Below are 16660 nucleotides of genomic sequence, written 5' to 3'. Positions count from 1 at the left end.
CAGTAGTAGCAGTAGTAGCAGTAGTAGCAGTAGTAGCAGTAGTAGCAGTAGTAGCAGTAGTAGCAGTAGTAGCAGTAGTAGCAGTAGTAGCAGTAGTAGCAGTAGTAGCAGTAGTAGCAGTAGTAGCAGTAGTAGCAGTAGTAGCAGTAGTAGCAGTAGTAGCAGTAGTAGCAGTAGTAGCAGTAGTAGCAGTAGTAGCAGTAGTAGCAGTAGTAGCAGTAGTAGCAGTAGTAGCAGTAGTAGCAGTAGTAGCAGTAGTAGCAGTAGTAGCAGTAGTAGCAGTAGTAGCAGTAGTAGCAGTAGTAGCAGTAGTAGCAGTAGTAGCAGTAGTAGCAGTAGTAGCAGTAGTAGCAGTAGTAGCAGTAGTAGCAGTAGTAGCAGTAGTAGCAGTAGTAGCAGTAGTAGCAGTAGTAGCAGTAGTAGCAGTAGTAGCAGTAGTAGCAGTAGTAGCAGTAGTAGCAGTAGTAGCAGTAGTAGCAGTAGTAGCAGTAGTAGCAGTAGTAGCAGTAGTAGCAGTAGTAGCAGTAGTAGCAGTAGTAGCAGTAGTAGCAGTAGTAGCAGTAGTAGCAGTAGTAGCAGTAGTAGCAGTAGTAGCAGTAGTAGCAGTAGTAGCAGTAGTAGCAGTAGTAGCAGTAGTAGCAGTAGTAGCAGTAGTAGCAGTAGTAGCAGTAGTAGCAGTAGTAGCAGTAGTAGCAGTAGTAGCAGTAGTAGCAGTAGTAGCAGTAGTAGCAGTAGTAGCAGTAGTAGCAGTAGTAGCAGTAGTAGCAGTAGTAGCAGTAGTAGCAGTAGTAGCAGTAGTAGCAGTAGTAGCAGTAGTAGCAGTAGTAGCAGTAGTAGCAGTAGTAGCAGTAGTAGCAGTAGTAGCAGTAGTAGCAGTAGTAGCAGTAGTAGCAGTAGTAGCAGTAGTAGCAGTAGTAGCAGTAGTAGCAGTAGTAGCAGTAGTAGCAGTAGTAGCAGTAGTAGCAGTAGTAGCAGTAGTAGCAGTAGTAGCAGTAGTAGCAGTAGTAGCAGTAGTAGCAGTAGTAGCAGTAGTAGCAGTAGTAGCAGTAGTAGCAGTAGTAGCAGTAGTAGCAGTAGTAGCAGTAGTAGCAGTAGTAGCAGTAGTAGCAGTAGTAGCAGTAGTAGCAGTAGTAGCAGTAGTAGCAGTAGTAGCAGTAGTAGCAGTAGTAGCAGTAGTAGCAGTAGTAGCAGTAGTAGCAGTAGTAGCAGTAGTAGCAGTAGTAGCAGTAGTAGCAGTAGTAGCAGTAGTAGCAGTAGTAGCAGTAGTAGCAGTAGTAGCAGTAGAGAGAGAGAGAGATTAACAACTTCTTTTTAAAGGTCACGACAGCCGACTTCATTTTCTACAATTCCTCGTTTTCTAGCACTGGGGGGCTGGAAAAAGAATTCCTTACTGGTAAAATAACGTTGTATTCAGGGAAACACCTGTATGTTCTCAAGTATTTCACTGAACACTGAGACTTTCGTGTTAGCTTAGTCTTTTTCGCTGGCATTTATGACGCAACCCTTTTATGCTTTTAGGATTGTAGTGAGCGTATTCAGTGGCGGCAAATGTCGCTAAGTGATATTTAAAAGAGTTCGTTGTCGCTGCCCTTCGTAAATTCCGATGGAGTATTGGAAAAGCGTTTAGCCAGTCACCTTTACCTATTTTCATGATTCTTTGCTTTTATCAGGAACTGTTACCTACATAGGTATATTCCTCGTCAACTAACATACACATAATAACTTCAAGTGGAATATATTTTCTAATATATTCCCATTATTGACGATAGTAGTAATAAGGTAAATGATGTAATTATGAAAAGTTGCACTATAATTACTCCAAAGGTGTTTACAGTTTTACATTTTCATTGAAATGGTTTTCTTTACGGGGATCCACATATGTGATTAAATGGGACGAAGGTGGGGCTCCATATACCCTTTTTTCGCGTAAGATTCCAACATTTGTGTGGGAGAAACAGTTCAAAGCAAATACGCAAAGTGCAATTGCCTTAACAGGGTATTGAAAGTCGTAAGGCGTTGCTCTTTTCCATACGATTTTGATCTCGTTAAAATACGAATAAACCACCATTACTGGTTAACTTTTGCTTTCAGATATAGTTGAAATGTTTTAAGGGAAATTTCGGATGTTACTGATGAATGTATAGATGTGTACATTTGCTTTGTTTACGTAATAACATGGAAATCAAAGATTCAGAGTGTTTCAGGAAGAGATTCGGGACAATCTTAGAGTCGTGAAGCCTCAGAACCATATCGCGGTCTTACAGGCCTAAAGAAGTTTATTTCGGAGCTGCTTCGACCCTTATACCAACACTTCGTCTGTAGCTTTGTTAGTGGCGAGAGATCGCGTCCTTACGCCGTATTGTGTTGTCTACTTCGTTCTATTCACGGGACTAACTAGCTCGGAAAGTGCGAGTGAATTAATTCCTTAATGCACTGTACATAAACTGATCAAGACAGCGAAGGAAGGAACAAGATTGAGGTGATACCTGAGGATGTTTACGTGTGACCCCAGCTGCTGTGTCCGAATCCTCGACTCGGGACTCAGGTTAGTGACTTGGTCCATAGCAAACCAACGCTGTAACTGTCGATAGTTTAGTTCTTTTTAGTTTTATGTACATGTGAATATACACACACACACCAACACACACACGTGAATTTATAGAGCATGTATATCTGTCGGAATATATAGAACACTTTGTATAGAATTTATCCAAGTGTTGCGGGATGGATTTTCAACATGGCAAATTGTTTTTCCTGGCTTGTTCAGCGGATCTGGGTACACTATTTCATCTCGTATATGTAAATTTGTGGAGAGGTGTGGTTGGCGGAGGACGCCCTGACACATTTTCTTTTTTTTTACATTCAATTTTGTTGTTCATATGTTTTTTTTCCGGTTTTTGTATTGGTAATTTGCTTTCCTTGCTTTAGCGAAGCGGTGTCAAGAATGATTGAACAAGTGCCATATTTGCACCGTTGTATTCTCCAGCTGTCGTGTTTAGTGTCCCTTCACAACCAGACCCTACAAAAGTGTTCATATATAAAACTACAACTTAAGACATCTTGATAGAAAATGTTTCCAATGAACGCTACGAGAAATATGTTCGTTTTTGTCTCATTCTGTTCACCTTGGATGTGTTCAGTTTGTGTCTCATCCGGTTCACCTTGGAAGTGTGCAACACTGTCTCTCCCGCTGGGGTGGTGGGTAACGAAGTCACGCAGTTCGCTCTGGGGGTGAGAGGCGGTGATTGCTTGTTACAGTCTGTCGGGCCAGCCAGTGTGTCACGCCCCTTCCTGTGTTTCTGTCGACGGGGTTGTATTTTCCGCCTGATTACGAGGCTTTTTTCTCTTTTCACATTTAGTTGTTACATATGTGTGACGCAATACACACACACACACACACACACACACACAGTTTTTGAAATCGTAAAAACTGATTTTTTTTTCTTGGAAGATTTTAAAAGTAGTTTGAGCACGGCGTTACGTGGGACCTTTGAGCACGACGGCACGTAACACCCTTGGGCACGACGATATGACCCTTCTTTATCTCACCCGTACGACCCTTGATGACGTTGCCTTTAACCTTGACCCATATACTGGCCGTACATCTTATTAATCTCCGGGGCTGATTTTCACCGATGGAGAAATGCTTATTGCCAAGCAGGACGGGAGCATGTTGGAGGGGAACTGCTCAGAGTGCATAGGAGATCAGATGACCTTTCGGAGAAGCGAAGAGCGTATGAAATAGGATTTGCGTTAGGAGGAAAGTATATGTGAAGTTATTACCGCCAGGCTGGGTCTCAATCTGGGGCTAACCAGTACAGTGAATTCATGTTTATAAAGTCCGATGAGATGATGTAGGCCAGGAAATGATTCCTCCTTCTAGAGAGGAATAATTATCTCCTGGAAATATACTGGAAGGTCATTAGTCAAGCACATTCGAATGCCTTCATCTTTTACCCCTTACACTGCCATGCAAGGGCGTCCCTTCCAGCCGCTGCCATGCAGGGCGTCCCTTCCAGGCGCTGCCATGCAAGGGCGTCCCTTCCAGGCGCACCTTCCATCACTTCCAGTAAGTTACTTTAGCTTCGTGATATTTCCAAGCGAGAGACGACTCATTAATTCTCGGAGCATCTCGGTGTTTACAAAGGCGAATGATTCTTTTTTGTTAAAGGTGAAAAAAGTTTAGTCAACAAGAAAAATAATGAAACATCCTACCTTTGAAAACTTAGCTTGCTCTACCTGACAGCTTCTCTCTCTCTCTCTCTCTCTCTCTCTCTCTCTCTCTCTCTCTCTCTCTCTCTCTCTCTCTCTCTCTCTTTCTTTATTGAGACTCTTTATACAAACACCTTGGCTTGCGTGTCTTACCTATATATATCCATATTTGTGCCTCGTGGATGGGTCCACTATCCCCCCTTAGATGTATCCTCCACATATATACCCAGAGATGTGTGTGCCACCAACCCCCCCTTAGAGACGGTGCCTCCTCATATCAAACACAGATGTGCTTCTTAAACTAGTATTTCTTCAAAGCTGTTATCTACAGAGTGACGTTTCCCTCAGCACATTTCCAAGGAACTCTTTCTCAAGTCTGTCCCACATTTTGTCGGCATGAAGCACTTTCGAAAGACTTATTCTCTGTTATAATGAGCTCTGTGTAAAGAAGACTATGCAAAAAAAGTCGGGTGGTGGAGGAGAGAGAGAGAGAGAGAAAGAGAGAGAGAGAGAGAGAGAGAGAGAGAGAGAGAGAGAGAGACAGGATTTAGCAAAGCCCCTTGAGCAGTATGGTACCGCCCTTGGAACACCAATGTACGATCCTTGGGTATGATAGTGTAACCATTTACCTGACCCTTGAGTGCTAGGTCGAAGACCAGACTCTCATACTCGAGGGTCGTATATCGCCGTGCTCAAGGGCCGCACTGTTGTACTCGAGGGTTATATAGTCGTGCTCAAGGGTCGTACCGTCGTGCTTAAGGGTCATACCGTCGTGCTCTAGGGTTTAATCATAAAAATTGTGATCATTTATAGTTTGCGTCAAAGGATTCTTGGATTTCTTGAGCCGTTCTCGGTAAGTCATAACATTAATTCCGTTTTCCTTCACCCCTGTGGTCCCCTCCTGAGAGAAAGAGAGCAGGTCTCCCCTTCTTACATCATCCAGGAGACGCGAGGAGCAGAACTGGAGGGTGGTTTCAGTTTCTTGCAGTAATACTTTGTAGCATAGCCACTTCTTGATATAGCCTGATACCTCCACGTTATCTGGAGATACCATAGAGTGATCACAGTGGATAGAAAGATACTCAAAACGATTCTAAGATTTCTTCAGTAGGTTTAAGATTTTATTTCGTTCTTTGATCTTATTCAGTCGAGATATATAATGACACGGTGGATATTGTAGGTATATAGATGTAGATTCCATCCTGATGTGGATATGTAGCTTTAAATCCTACGCAAGATTGGGTATTTTGATTTCAATCCCACGATTACTGAGGGGGTAGCTGTCACCTGCAGAACCTTGTCTGTTAGCTCCTCTTCAACTTTACCACAGGCCGTGCTACCAGCACAACAATCCGGATTTACAAACCGATTTTCTCTGCACGAAGGCAAGAATCCGCATTTACCGTCGGATTCACATTCTAACGAATCCATGAACGCCCGACATGCTTTACGTGATTTCCATAAACATCACAGTGAAAACCCTCGACCCATTGCAATACAAGCGCGCCAAAAATAAATCCTACAGTATTTCATAAATGCATTGGGATGCGAACAAGAAAATGCCTCAAACTCATTTCATGAAATTAATTTGTCTCATTTCATGGAACTGTCCTTACTGACGTAGGTTGGGATATATTCATGTCATTAGCAAAAATTGTGTTTGGAAGGTATATGAATAGATAGAAAACTATAGATTGATATTGAAAGGGGTCGGGATGAAAGACCTTCCCATTGCTTATTACTGACATTTCTAAGATTCTTGTGTTTCCGGGCTGAGATAAGAAGTGAGAAATGTTGATGATAGAGATGGTAATAGAATAAAGGTATGGTAATGAGAATATTACCCGAGTAACCCCATGAGAAAGGGTACGACGCTTGAAGACCAGGGTTCGACCCTTGAGCATGATGGTACGACCCTTCAGCACGACAGGACGACCCTCGAACAATGACGACACCATTTTCGGGTATGGTCTTTGACCTGGTCTTTGACCTAACCCTTAAGGGACCAGGTCAAAGACCACAGACCACGGCACCCAGAAGTCGTACCGTCGTGCTCAAGGGTCGTACCATCGTGTTCTAGGGTAGTACTGTCGTGCTCAAGCCTTATCATCGTGCTGTAAGGTCGTACCGTCGTGTTCTAGGGTCGTACCATCGTGCTCTAGGGTCGTACCGTCGTGCACAAAGGATTCACTAAGTTATTCACAGCCAAATGATCACGTGAATTCTATCCTGATTCGCATGTTTCAAAATATCATTCCTTATTCATTTACAATATACACCTATCTCTGACTTTTCAGAAGGCTTATTTAGTATTGATAACGATGATTAATATACCAAAAAAAAAAAAAAAAGAACCTGCATGTAATTAGAGTAATGATTTATAATTTAATGGGCTTCCATCCTCGCCAGTAGGTTAGGAGTTTATGGTCGACTGAACTACACTTCAGCTACGGACTTTCCAACATTTTGATGCTTGTTTGTAAGAGGTTATTAGATGCAAATTACTTATGCATACACAGACTGTGGACAAGACCATTAAGTAATGTGTGTTAGCAACCAAGAAGCTGTTCGTTAGTAGCTAAGTAGCGAATTTAAGCCACGTGTGGTTAGCTAATAGCTTGATTTAGCGGCCGTTTGAAGCTAGACGGCTAATCTTGCCGCTTTTTAGTAGACGAGTTGCTAAATTTAGCGTTTGTGAGAAGTTAATGTTAGCGTCTATGTATCGCTAATGGTAGCGTCTGTTCGTAGCTACTCTTTAGCTTTTGTTTGGTCGATAAAAACAAACAATTGTGGTGGATTAGTTTACCTCTGGCGTAACACTGATGACATAATGATTTTGACGCATTACTCGTGACGCAATGCTCGTGACGCACCACTGGTCGTGACCTAAGTCAACATTTGCCAAGGAAATTCAAACTTCTGATTTGTATTTTGATCAGCGTTCCTAGTAAAGGAGTCGAGGGCTTTTTATGGTATATAATAACATCTAGAGACAAATATATTCCTGGTAAAATATAGGTATCATGATCAAAGATATATATATATATGTATATATGTATATATATATATATATATATATATATATATATATATATATATATATAGTGCGTTTATCTATATCTTTCTTGTTTAAGGAGCTAAGTACCTGCCTTAGGCAGACAACACCAGAGGGATTTAATTAACCCAGCTTAATTAAGGTGATTTAGTACACCTGCTCTAATTCTAGTCTGGGCACGACAACCGGTAATTAGTGTACACTAATGTGTCTGACGGACGTTTTCAATATATACAAGTAATTGTTTGTTGGATACGATAATCAACCAGCGAGATCTGGGTCGCCAGTAAAGACTCAAATATCGGTCATAAATGGGAGTTAAATGATCTTAGAATATGTGAAGGATCGATAGATAAGATGGCGATTGAAGGACGTGGCTGAAATGAACCTAACAGTGACGTACTACTGAGGTGTAATGGAGTTTATCCTCTTCAACTAATGATAAACAATCAACGGTTCTCTCTCTCTCTCTCTCTCTCTCTCTCTCTCTCTCTCTCTCTCTCTCTCTCTCTCTCTCAGTAGGTAGTCTGTGGTAGGCAGCCACCGACCAGTGAGGTAGGTATATTATTGGTGCTACCCCGCCTGCGTATCAGGAGGGTTAGTGACGATTGCGCAGGGTAGAAGCACTTCCAGTAACTGTCAGGTGTCACTCTTTTAGGCCCAAGGTGCTGTACGGTCTCACTCCGTCACGCACACGGGTGACTCTGGAATTCAGTCCACGAACGTAATCTATCTCCATCTCTGCACTTGGCGATAAGTAACTCTCATAACTCGTTCTTAACAACTCTAGATCTTCGTGTGGTGAGCTCTACGCGCTAGTCTTGCCTTTCTAGTGTGAGTAAAGGAGTGAATTAGTACTCTGTAATCACAAATCCTTTCAGTGATTACAGATGTAGGGAGTGTGTTGAAGCCTCGCTGGGATCTTTGTCAAATCATGAAAGATTAGATGCTCGATCTTATATCAATCACGTAGGAACAGCTAAACTACTGACCCAATGGCGTAACCCCATCACCACGACCCTTGGGCACGACGGCACGACCATCTTTCAGCATGATGGTACGACCCTGGAACATAATGGCCTGGATTTCGACCTGAGCTTCGTCGCAAAAAAAAGTTGACGACATCCTCCATAGTCGTGTGTTAAGATTGCTCCTGGGAGCACCTAAGGCTCTCGCCATATATGTGGCCCTGACCACCTGACCCAGCCACTGTAAACATCATTAATAACCAGTGGAGGGCCACCCAACTGTGTGTGTGTGTGTGTAAAGACTGCCCATTCACACCCGGCTCTCCCCCTTTCCCCTTTTTTTTTTTCTTTGTCCCATTGTCTACGGTGTGAGCATATTTTTCCGTCTATATTTTCAGTCTTTGGCTACGGTTATATCAATATTCGTTTTCTATCTCCTCCTCCTCTTCTTCTTCTCTTGCGTCATTACCTTCCCTTTATTATCATTATTGGGTGTTGCATGACACAACAGTAGAGTGAGGGCGGAAGGTTATGGATTTCCCTGTAAAACTAAAGACTGCAGTTGTAATTCCAGATAAAAGACGTCCTCCTGAGCTATTTCCAACCCCCTCGTTACTACTTATTAAAATCTAATATGCGAGAATAGAGATGGATGGCACTAGCCACTCCCTCCCCAATGGTGTAATACACGACCGGTGTGGCCTTCCTATCCATCTAGGTGGACGTATGATAAATATAATCATTGGGTATTGAAATAAGCTCCTGATTGTATGACACTTATAGATGCAGTTTTATTTTAAGCTGATGAATGATGTATATATATATATATATATATTATATATATATATATTCTATATATTCATTTATTAATTTAGGAAGAACTGAACGACAGAATAATTATTTCCCCTTGTTGTTTTATCATTAACAAACAGATTACGCCCCTCCCTCCCTGGGCTCATTAAGGCTTCAGTAATTAACAAAGAAATATAAGAGCTATAAAACTGCCCTCTTCATTATTATTCACGGGAGCTGTAAAACTGCCCTCTTCACTAACATTCACTTGTTTCATTTAAATAGAAAAAAAAACCTCTCGTAAACTTATGATCCAAGACGATGGGATGGAACGGAACTTGTAAAGTGAGATATTTAAATGGTTAAGTAGATGTTAGATTCAAAGTGAAATAGTTAAAGGGGTAAGCGCGTAATGGATTTAAAGTGCAATATTTAAAGGGGTAAGGGCGTCATAGATTTAAAGTAAAACATTGAAAGGGTAAGCGGATCATAGACTTGGAACGGAAGTTTTAAGGTAGCACACGTAATATTCTTTTCTTATAGGTGTTGCGGAATATGGAGAGGGGAAAGGAATGATGCTCACTGGTTCAACACTGTGTTGAACATAATTTCGATTGTAAAGGTTTGACTTGTTTTTATTTTCACTAGATTTTTTTGTCTTATCTTTCTCGCTTCATTCTTCTTCCGTTTTTAGTTATCTACCTATCAATCTATTTCTATCTACCTATATGTGTAATTTTTCTTTTCTATACTTGATCGCCCTTACCTGTGTTAGCGAAGTAGCGCCAGGAAATAGACAAAGAAAGACCAAATCCACTCGCATCCGTTCTTCAGTTGTTGTGTATAATGCATCGGAACCACAGCTCCTTATCCACAACCAGGCCTCGCAGACCTTTCCATGGTTTATCCCTGGACGCTTCACCTGCCCTGGTTCAGTCCATTGATCGCACATCGACCCCAGTACACACACACACACACACACACACACACACACACACACATATATATATATATATCCCTTTCTCTTCACTTTGTTCACCTGGCGTGCCTTTCTCTGCCCAGTCCCCGGGAAACCACATGCCTCTCACAACACCAGCAAATTAACCCAGTGATGAATGTCGCCGTGTGTCTAACGCCGTGATTTAAAACACTCCTGACTCCACGCTCTTTTGTGTTGTCTCGTGCAAACAAGAGTTGAGGTACGACGTCCTAGAGGTAAAGTGTTTGGCCCTGGGATTAAGTAGAGGCATTACTTGTGGCGATCATGGGAGGGTGGGTGGGTGGCCGGCCCTGTGTGTGTGTGTGTGTGTGTACGGCCCTTCCCTCAAGGGCTGGAGCAGGAGGGGTTGGTGAGGGGGTGATAAGAGAACCTACCTCTGTAACCTAGAGCCTGTTCATGACGCCCTTGAGCACGACGGATGATACGATCCCAGAGCACGACTTGGCGAACCTTTGATGGATGGTACGATCCCCTGAAGCACGATGGTACGAGTCTTGAGTACGCCGGCTTTGACTTTTGACCCGACCCTTCTGAGGTTGAGTCAGAAGCCATGCAGTCGTACCCGAGCGTCGTACTCTGGTGCTAGCGGGTCGTACTGTCATGCTAGCGAGTCGTACCGTCGCGCTTAAGCGTCGTACCAGTCGTGCTCATGGATCGTACTGTCGTGGGCTTAACGCATGATAAACAAAACGCTAAAAAGACAGCACTTCACCGTGCTTCCATGGTTGAGGGAACAAAATCCCAAGTTCTACAACACCACTTCTGTTCTTAGAAGACCCCCACGGAACACAAATGATGAAGAACAATTTACAGATGGCAGCCAGACGTGGCTCGGTGCAGCCGACGAGTTCTCACCGAAGTCCCAGTGTAAATTACCTCGGAAGCCCCCAGCAAGAACCAATCCTTTGAAATGTTTACATGCTCGCGGGCTTTGAGGCTGTTCGCAAGAATTACTTCTATTGGCTTAGGAGGAGATGAATTGGGGCCCCTGGCACCGTCGAGAAGCCGGGACTGCCTGTGGTGGTGGTTTAGTGGTCCTTAATACGAAAAGGAAAATACAAGGGGAGAGAAAAGGAATTCCAGTAGCAAAACAGAGCGTTGGATCCCCAATAGCAAGACTGACCTATGCACCCTTTTGAGGTAATCTGTGTTCGTTTAAGAGATGAGATACTCGTAGATCAATGTGGTAAGAGGAATATATATATATATATATATATATATATATATATATATATATATATATATATATATATATATATAAAAATATAGAATTCTATGCCAACTTATGATTTGTTCTTAGAAGTGACACTCTAGTAAGAAAAGTATATGGTAATAGAAAAAGTTTGAGTTTCAAGATTATATATAGAAAGCAATGATTCTGTAGAAGTTAGAAAGTATATAACGAGGATAACGTAGTATATTTTACATTAGGAAAGTTTCAAAGTTATCATAGGCTTTAAGATGGTAGGAGACTCTGTTTACATTCTCAATCTGCATAGCGATAATTTTCACTTGGCTAAAATTATGCATGTATGATATGCTAATGGTAAGCTCCAGTCAAACATATGTTTCTGGTTTCACGCTTCTGTTGTACGAAATGCTTGTGGAGGGCAAGAATCGTAACTTTGCTAGAGTTCCTCTGAGCTACTGTTAACAATCCCGAGGAATGGAAGGGATTTAGGAGAGAGAGAGAGAGAGAGAGAGAGAGAGAGAGAGAGAGAGAGAGAGAGAGAGAGAGAGAGAGAACTATATATCCATTTTTGGTGAAGTCGTAACAATATTGATTACAAGTCAAAATGTTCCCATGTATAGCATACGCATATATATATATATATATATATATATATATATATATATATGATTCCTCTCCATCTAACACGGTTCCTTACAACTTTCTCCCTCCCTACCTATTCCACCCTCCTCCCTACCCCCGCCATCTCCCAGGTCCTTGGTGGTGAATATCCCGGATATTCGGGTCGACAGGTCGAATTTTTCACGAGAGCGGGAGTGGACGGGGCGGCATCTGTCCCCCGTCGCAATTGTTAATCGACATTCCTGGCGAACATGTTCGTCGACAGTGGCTGTCGCCCCAGCTCTGTCCCTGTCGTTGTTACTGCTGCCGCTGTTGCAGCTGCTGTTATTGCTGTGCTGTCGCTGAAGTTGGTACTGGGTAGGTAGAGAGAGAGAGAGAGAGAGAGAGAGAGAGAGAGAGAGAGAGAGAGAGAGAGAGAGAGAGAGAGAGACCAGCGAGCGCTGTGTGCTGTGCAGCGCTTGCTGTTCTTGAAAAGAATTTCATAAAGGCAATGCTGTTCATCCTGTGTGCCGCCACTGTCGTGGGTGGGAAATATTCCCCACCCAGGCTCTTGCCAAGATACACAGACACACACTCGAGCAGTGAGCGAAGTAGCAGAAAAGAAATTCAAGCCATCAACTCCCAATTTCCCTTCATTTAACTTCTGCCGGAAGAAGAAGTTTCGGTTCTGTCATGAGCTTCCGTTGTCTGTGGTTCGAGAATTCATGACGTGAAATCTTTTATCAAATACAATTCTATTCCCCTCGATAAAGATCGTCTTGGCCTTATAAAGATTTATTCTACAGAGAACAACTGGAAAATTGAAGGAGAAACAGATGAGTAATAAGGTTTTATCGACCAAGAGCAACGCTGAGTTCGTGGAGTGTATGAGCTACGCTTAGGGCGACGGCTGTGTCGTATCCCGGGGTTGCATTCATCAAGTGACGCGATTTTAGATTTTATTTGGTGGTGCTGAATTTCCTGGTCTGGTGGCCCTTGCGTTTCAGGGGATTTCTTTTTTTTTGGGGGGGGGGAAATATATACATTCTGGGCTAGTGCATTTCGATTGTTCGCGGTTTTCCTAATTTGTATACGTGAACTGTGGGGAATGGTACGAAGTTTCCTAACGATGCCATTGGCAAAGAAAATGAGTTTCACGTAAATATGTATAATATATACTTTTTACCTTCCGTCCTGGCTTTATGAGAGTCATAGAGTAAAGGAAAATATATTTTCTGGAGAGATACACTGCTTACATAGTCAGAAATAATGCTATCTTTCTTATATAAGGGCAGAAATGATCTTACGCTGATATAGGAGGAGAAATGTTATCTTGCTGTCTTATATAGGGCCAGAAGTAATGTTATCTTACTATTCTGTATTGGGTCAAAATAATGTTTTCTTACTGTATCATATAGTCAGAGATAATGTTATCTTACTCTCTTACATAGAGGCAATGTTATCTTACTCTGTGTCAGAGTAAGGGTCAGAAGTAATGTTATCTTGCTCTCTTATACAGGGGCAAAAATAATGAGGTGTATGAAAATGTGAATGTCTGGATCTGCTATTTTAATGGTATTAATGGCCTCGTTCGAGCTATATTCTGGTGTTTCGTGCAGTGAAGTACGAGAGAGAGAGAGAGAGAGAGAGAGAGAGAGAGAGAGAGAGAGAGAGAGAGAGAGAGAGAGAGAGAGAGAGAGAGAGAGAGAGAGAGAGAGACTAATGAATTATCTCGATGCAAAGTGCTTAAAATCATCTCTCATTTGAACGGAAATCTGAAATCGCAAGCATTTTTTTTTACTCGTCTCAATCGTGGAAATAAGGTGCTTGCAGAATGTGTCCGTTCGTAGACATCTGTTGATGCCACATCAACGTTCTTTTAAGAAATGTTATACTTAAACGAATGTCTAGTTAACTAATCATTGGACTCATAACTCTTACGTCAAGCGTATTTTTAGAAACCCAAGATTCCTCTACCTAAGAGACAAATATTTAGCAAAATTCTGGCCAAAATTGGGTTAGATAATTCTGTTCTAGGAAACGGCAAGAGAATCATATGGAGATGGTTCTATGAAGCATTTATAGATCTCTCTCTTGTAACAATGGTGTCGTATGGTTCATGAAACGACAAACGTATACTAAGCCAAGGCTCCTGGTCAGTAGCAAACAACTGTATACTACGACAGTGTTTGTCTACAGTTGTATACCTTTACGATAATGTATGATTATGTGTGAGTACTTGATTATTTGCACTGTATGAGGAGAGAGGTACTCTAATCTGGTGTTGCTTTCTCAAATATACAAATCTTTAAACTCTTTTTCTATTGTCAGGATATACAGTTTCATCTCTGGATTCATTACTTTGATAATATGGAAGTGTTTTTAATGTCTTTTCTAACAATCTTATTCCTTAATGTTCTTTTTTTCTTTGGTTTTTGGCCTCTGGTTGTTCCATCTTTGCTTCTCTTGAAGAACTGTTCATTGTTTATTTCACAGAACTGATTCAGAAACTGAATGTTGTGATAGAGTCGCCCCTTCTTCTTCTGATCTTTGGTGGGCAAATTTGTATCTTCTAACCACTCGCTGTAACTCTACATAATTCATGGCACTATCTTTATTTTCGTCTGGACCTTCTCTTTCAGTTGTTTGTGCATTTATAAGTGCGGTGACTAAACACAAAAAGCATATTTCAGTTTTGCTTGATATACACAACACAGTTTGCTGGACATTTCCTTAAGAAAATACGTCGATAAGATTCTGATATTTTTCAGAATATAGTTTCTCCCACGGCGCTTTGATGACGTCTGGGTATTTCCACGAGTGAATTTGTGGGTTTAGGGTTCGTTGCGACGCCTAAGACTATATCACAACTCATGAGGAATGGATACGGTAGTGCACACATAGACATGGAAATCTATATCTTGTTTTCACCTCACCTCCCACACTTCACTGTTTACAATAGAGTGGCTTCATCCTCCCTTCTTTACTTCACTGTTTACAATAGAGTGTTTTCTTCCATCTCTCCTCCTTCCCTCCCTCCCTCCCTCTCACCATGAGGAGGTTTGGGTGGCCAGGCAGTAAATAGGGGTACAGTATAGCCGGAGATCGCTTTTATTGGGTAATAATTTCTCGGGAGATGCAAAACGGTTGTAAAACAGAGGAGATTATGGTAATGAGCTAGAGAGAAAATGGTGGCAGGAAAATGTGAAGAGATGGGAAGGGGACAGAGTAGAAAAGGGGTAGAGAGAGACAGAGATTGTGTGTGTGAGAGAGAGAGAGAGAGAGAGAGAGAGAGAGAGAGAGAGAGAGAGAGAGAGAGAGAGAGAGAGAGAGAGAGAGAGAGAGAGTGCGCATTTCTCTTCCCAGTTAGTATTCTCATTCTGCTCTCATGATTGTCTGCCTTGTCCATGCAATTCAGTCGTTCTCTGCGAGCTGGTGGTGTTCCAATTGAAAACAATAATTCAACTGTAAACCATTTCGCAAACTCATATGTAGGCAGCAACGGACTGTAGTTGGTTCACTTTTACGTAAATAGATTTACAATATCTTTTATGTCTTACATAGCGAGCGAGTCATCAAAATATCAATCGACAAAAGTAAATTGATGTGTATAGTTAACAAAGTGAATATATATATATATATATATATATATATATATATATATATATATATATATATATATATATATATATATATATATATATCCTTTCCTTTCATACTATTCGCCATTTCCCGCGTCAGCGAGGTAGCGTTAAGAACAAAGGACTGGGCCTTTGAGGGAATATCCTCACCTGGCCTTCTTCTCTGTTCCATCTTTTGGAAAATTAAAAAAAAAGAGAGGGGAGGATTTCCAGCCACCCGCTCCCTCCCCTTTTAGTCGCCTTCTACGACATGCAGGGAATACGTGGGAAGTATTCTTTCTCCCCTATCCCCAAGAATATATATATGTATATATATATATATATATATATATATATATATATATATATATATATATATATATATATATATATATTTCTCTGCAGAACGCTGAACAGTGAAACACCATACTTCTTTTTCTTTCAGCAGTGTGTAGGCCAACACATTATACAACCCATTTGTTTGTGTTCTCCTAATGAGCGATGTGATTACTGTTTAATGTGGATAAACACCAGTTTGATGCGTGTAATACTTTATGATTGGGTCTGTTTTACACCCATGTTGCCTCGTCTTTTAATCTTGTATATAAGTACTGTCTTCCTTCGTGTGTAGACACACACACACATCCCAATTGAGCCAGGTGTGTGTGTGTGTGTGTATGTAAATCTATTTCTTCCTCTTATTTTTCAGTTTTTCTCTATGTATAATATCTTCAGATTCTCTTTGTCCACTAAATTTTGATTGGACTTTCCTCAATATATCCATCTTACTTTACCATCTTAACTACACACTTCAACATTTTTCTCGTGTAGCTTTTCTGTTTTTTTTTTCTCCCTAAAAAGATATAGATTATTTCATTAATCACTTCGACTTGGCCGTGCTTGTTACCATAATGTGTTTTTAAGTGATTGCTTTCACAGGAAAGAGGAACATTTTCTCTTGCTTGCATTTTGTTTCTATCGTGCTATTCATTTTGGGGTTTCGAATTGTATTTTCCGCTTAATGTATGTTTAATGGTCGGGGCAAAGGCCATTTCGTCATACCCGAAGGCCAAGGGTCGTTACAATCGTGCCCAAGGCCGAACTGGCTTGCTTAAGGGGCTCAACACTGTGACCTTGGTTCATACCTTTTTGCTCAAGGGTCGTACGTCCATGCTCAAAGGTCTGACCTCTGTGCTCAAAGGGTCGTACTTCCTCACTCAA

At 41.5% G+C, this 16660-nt stretch overlaps 1 protein-coding gene across 1 annotated transcript in view; it reads left to right on the top strand.

Annotated features, from left to right (window-relative positions):
* Positions 1-2328: 2328 nt before the first annotated feature.
* The window catches only part of LOC139753476 (protein O-mannosyl-transferase TMTC1-like), a 147895-nt gene continuing 133563 nt past the window's right edge, over positions 2329-16660 (top strand). The window contains exon 1 of the mRNA XM_071670034.1: positions 2329-2545. The gene's annotated coding sequence lies outside the window, so the exon portion shown is untranslated. The remainder of the gene's footprint in view (positions 2546-16660) is intronic.

The sequence above is a fragment of the Panulirus ornatus genome, chromosome 14, assembly GCF_036320965.1.
Source record: "Panulirus ornatus isolate Po-2019 chromosome 14, ASM3632096v1, whole genome shotgun sequence".
Classification (NCBI taxonomy): domain Eukaryota; kingdom Metazoa; phylum Arthropoda; class Malacostraca; order Decapoda; family Palinuridae; genus Panulirus; species Panulirus ornatus.
The sequence above is the reverse complement of the archived record's forward strand: the minus strand, read 5'-3'. Positions and strand labels throughout refer to the sequence as shown.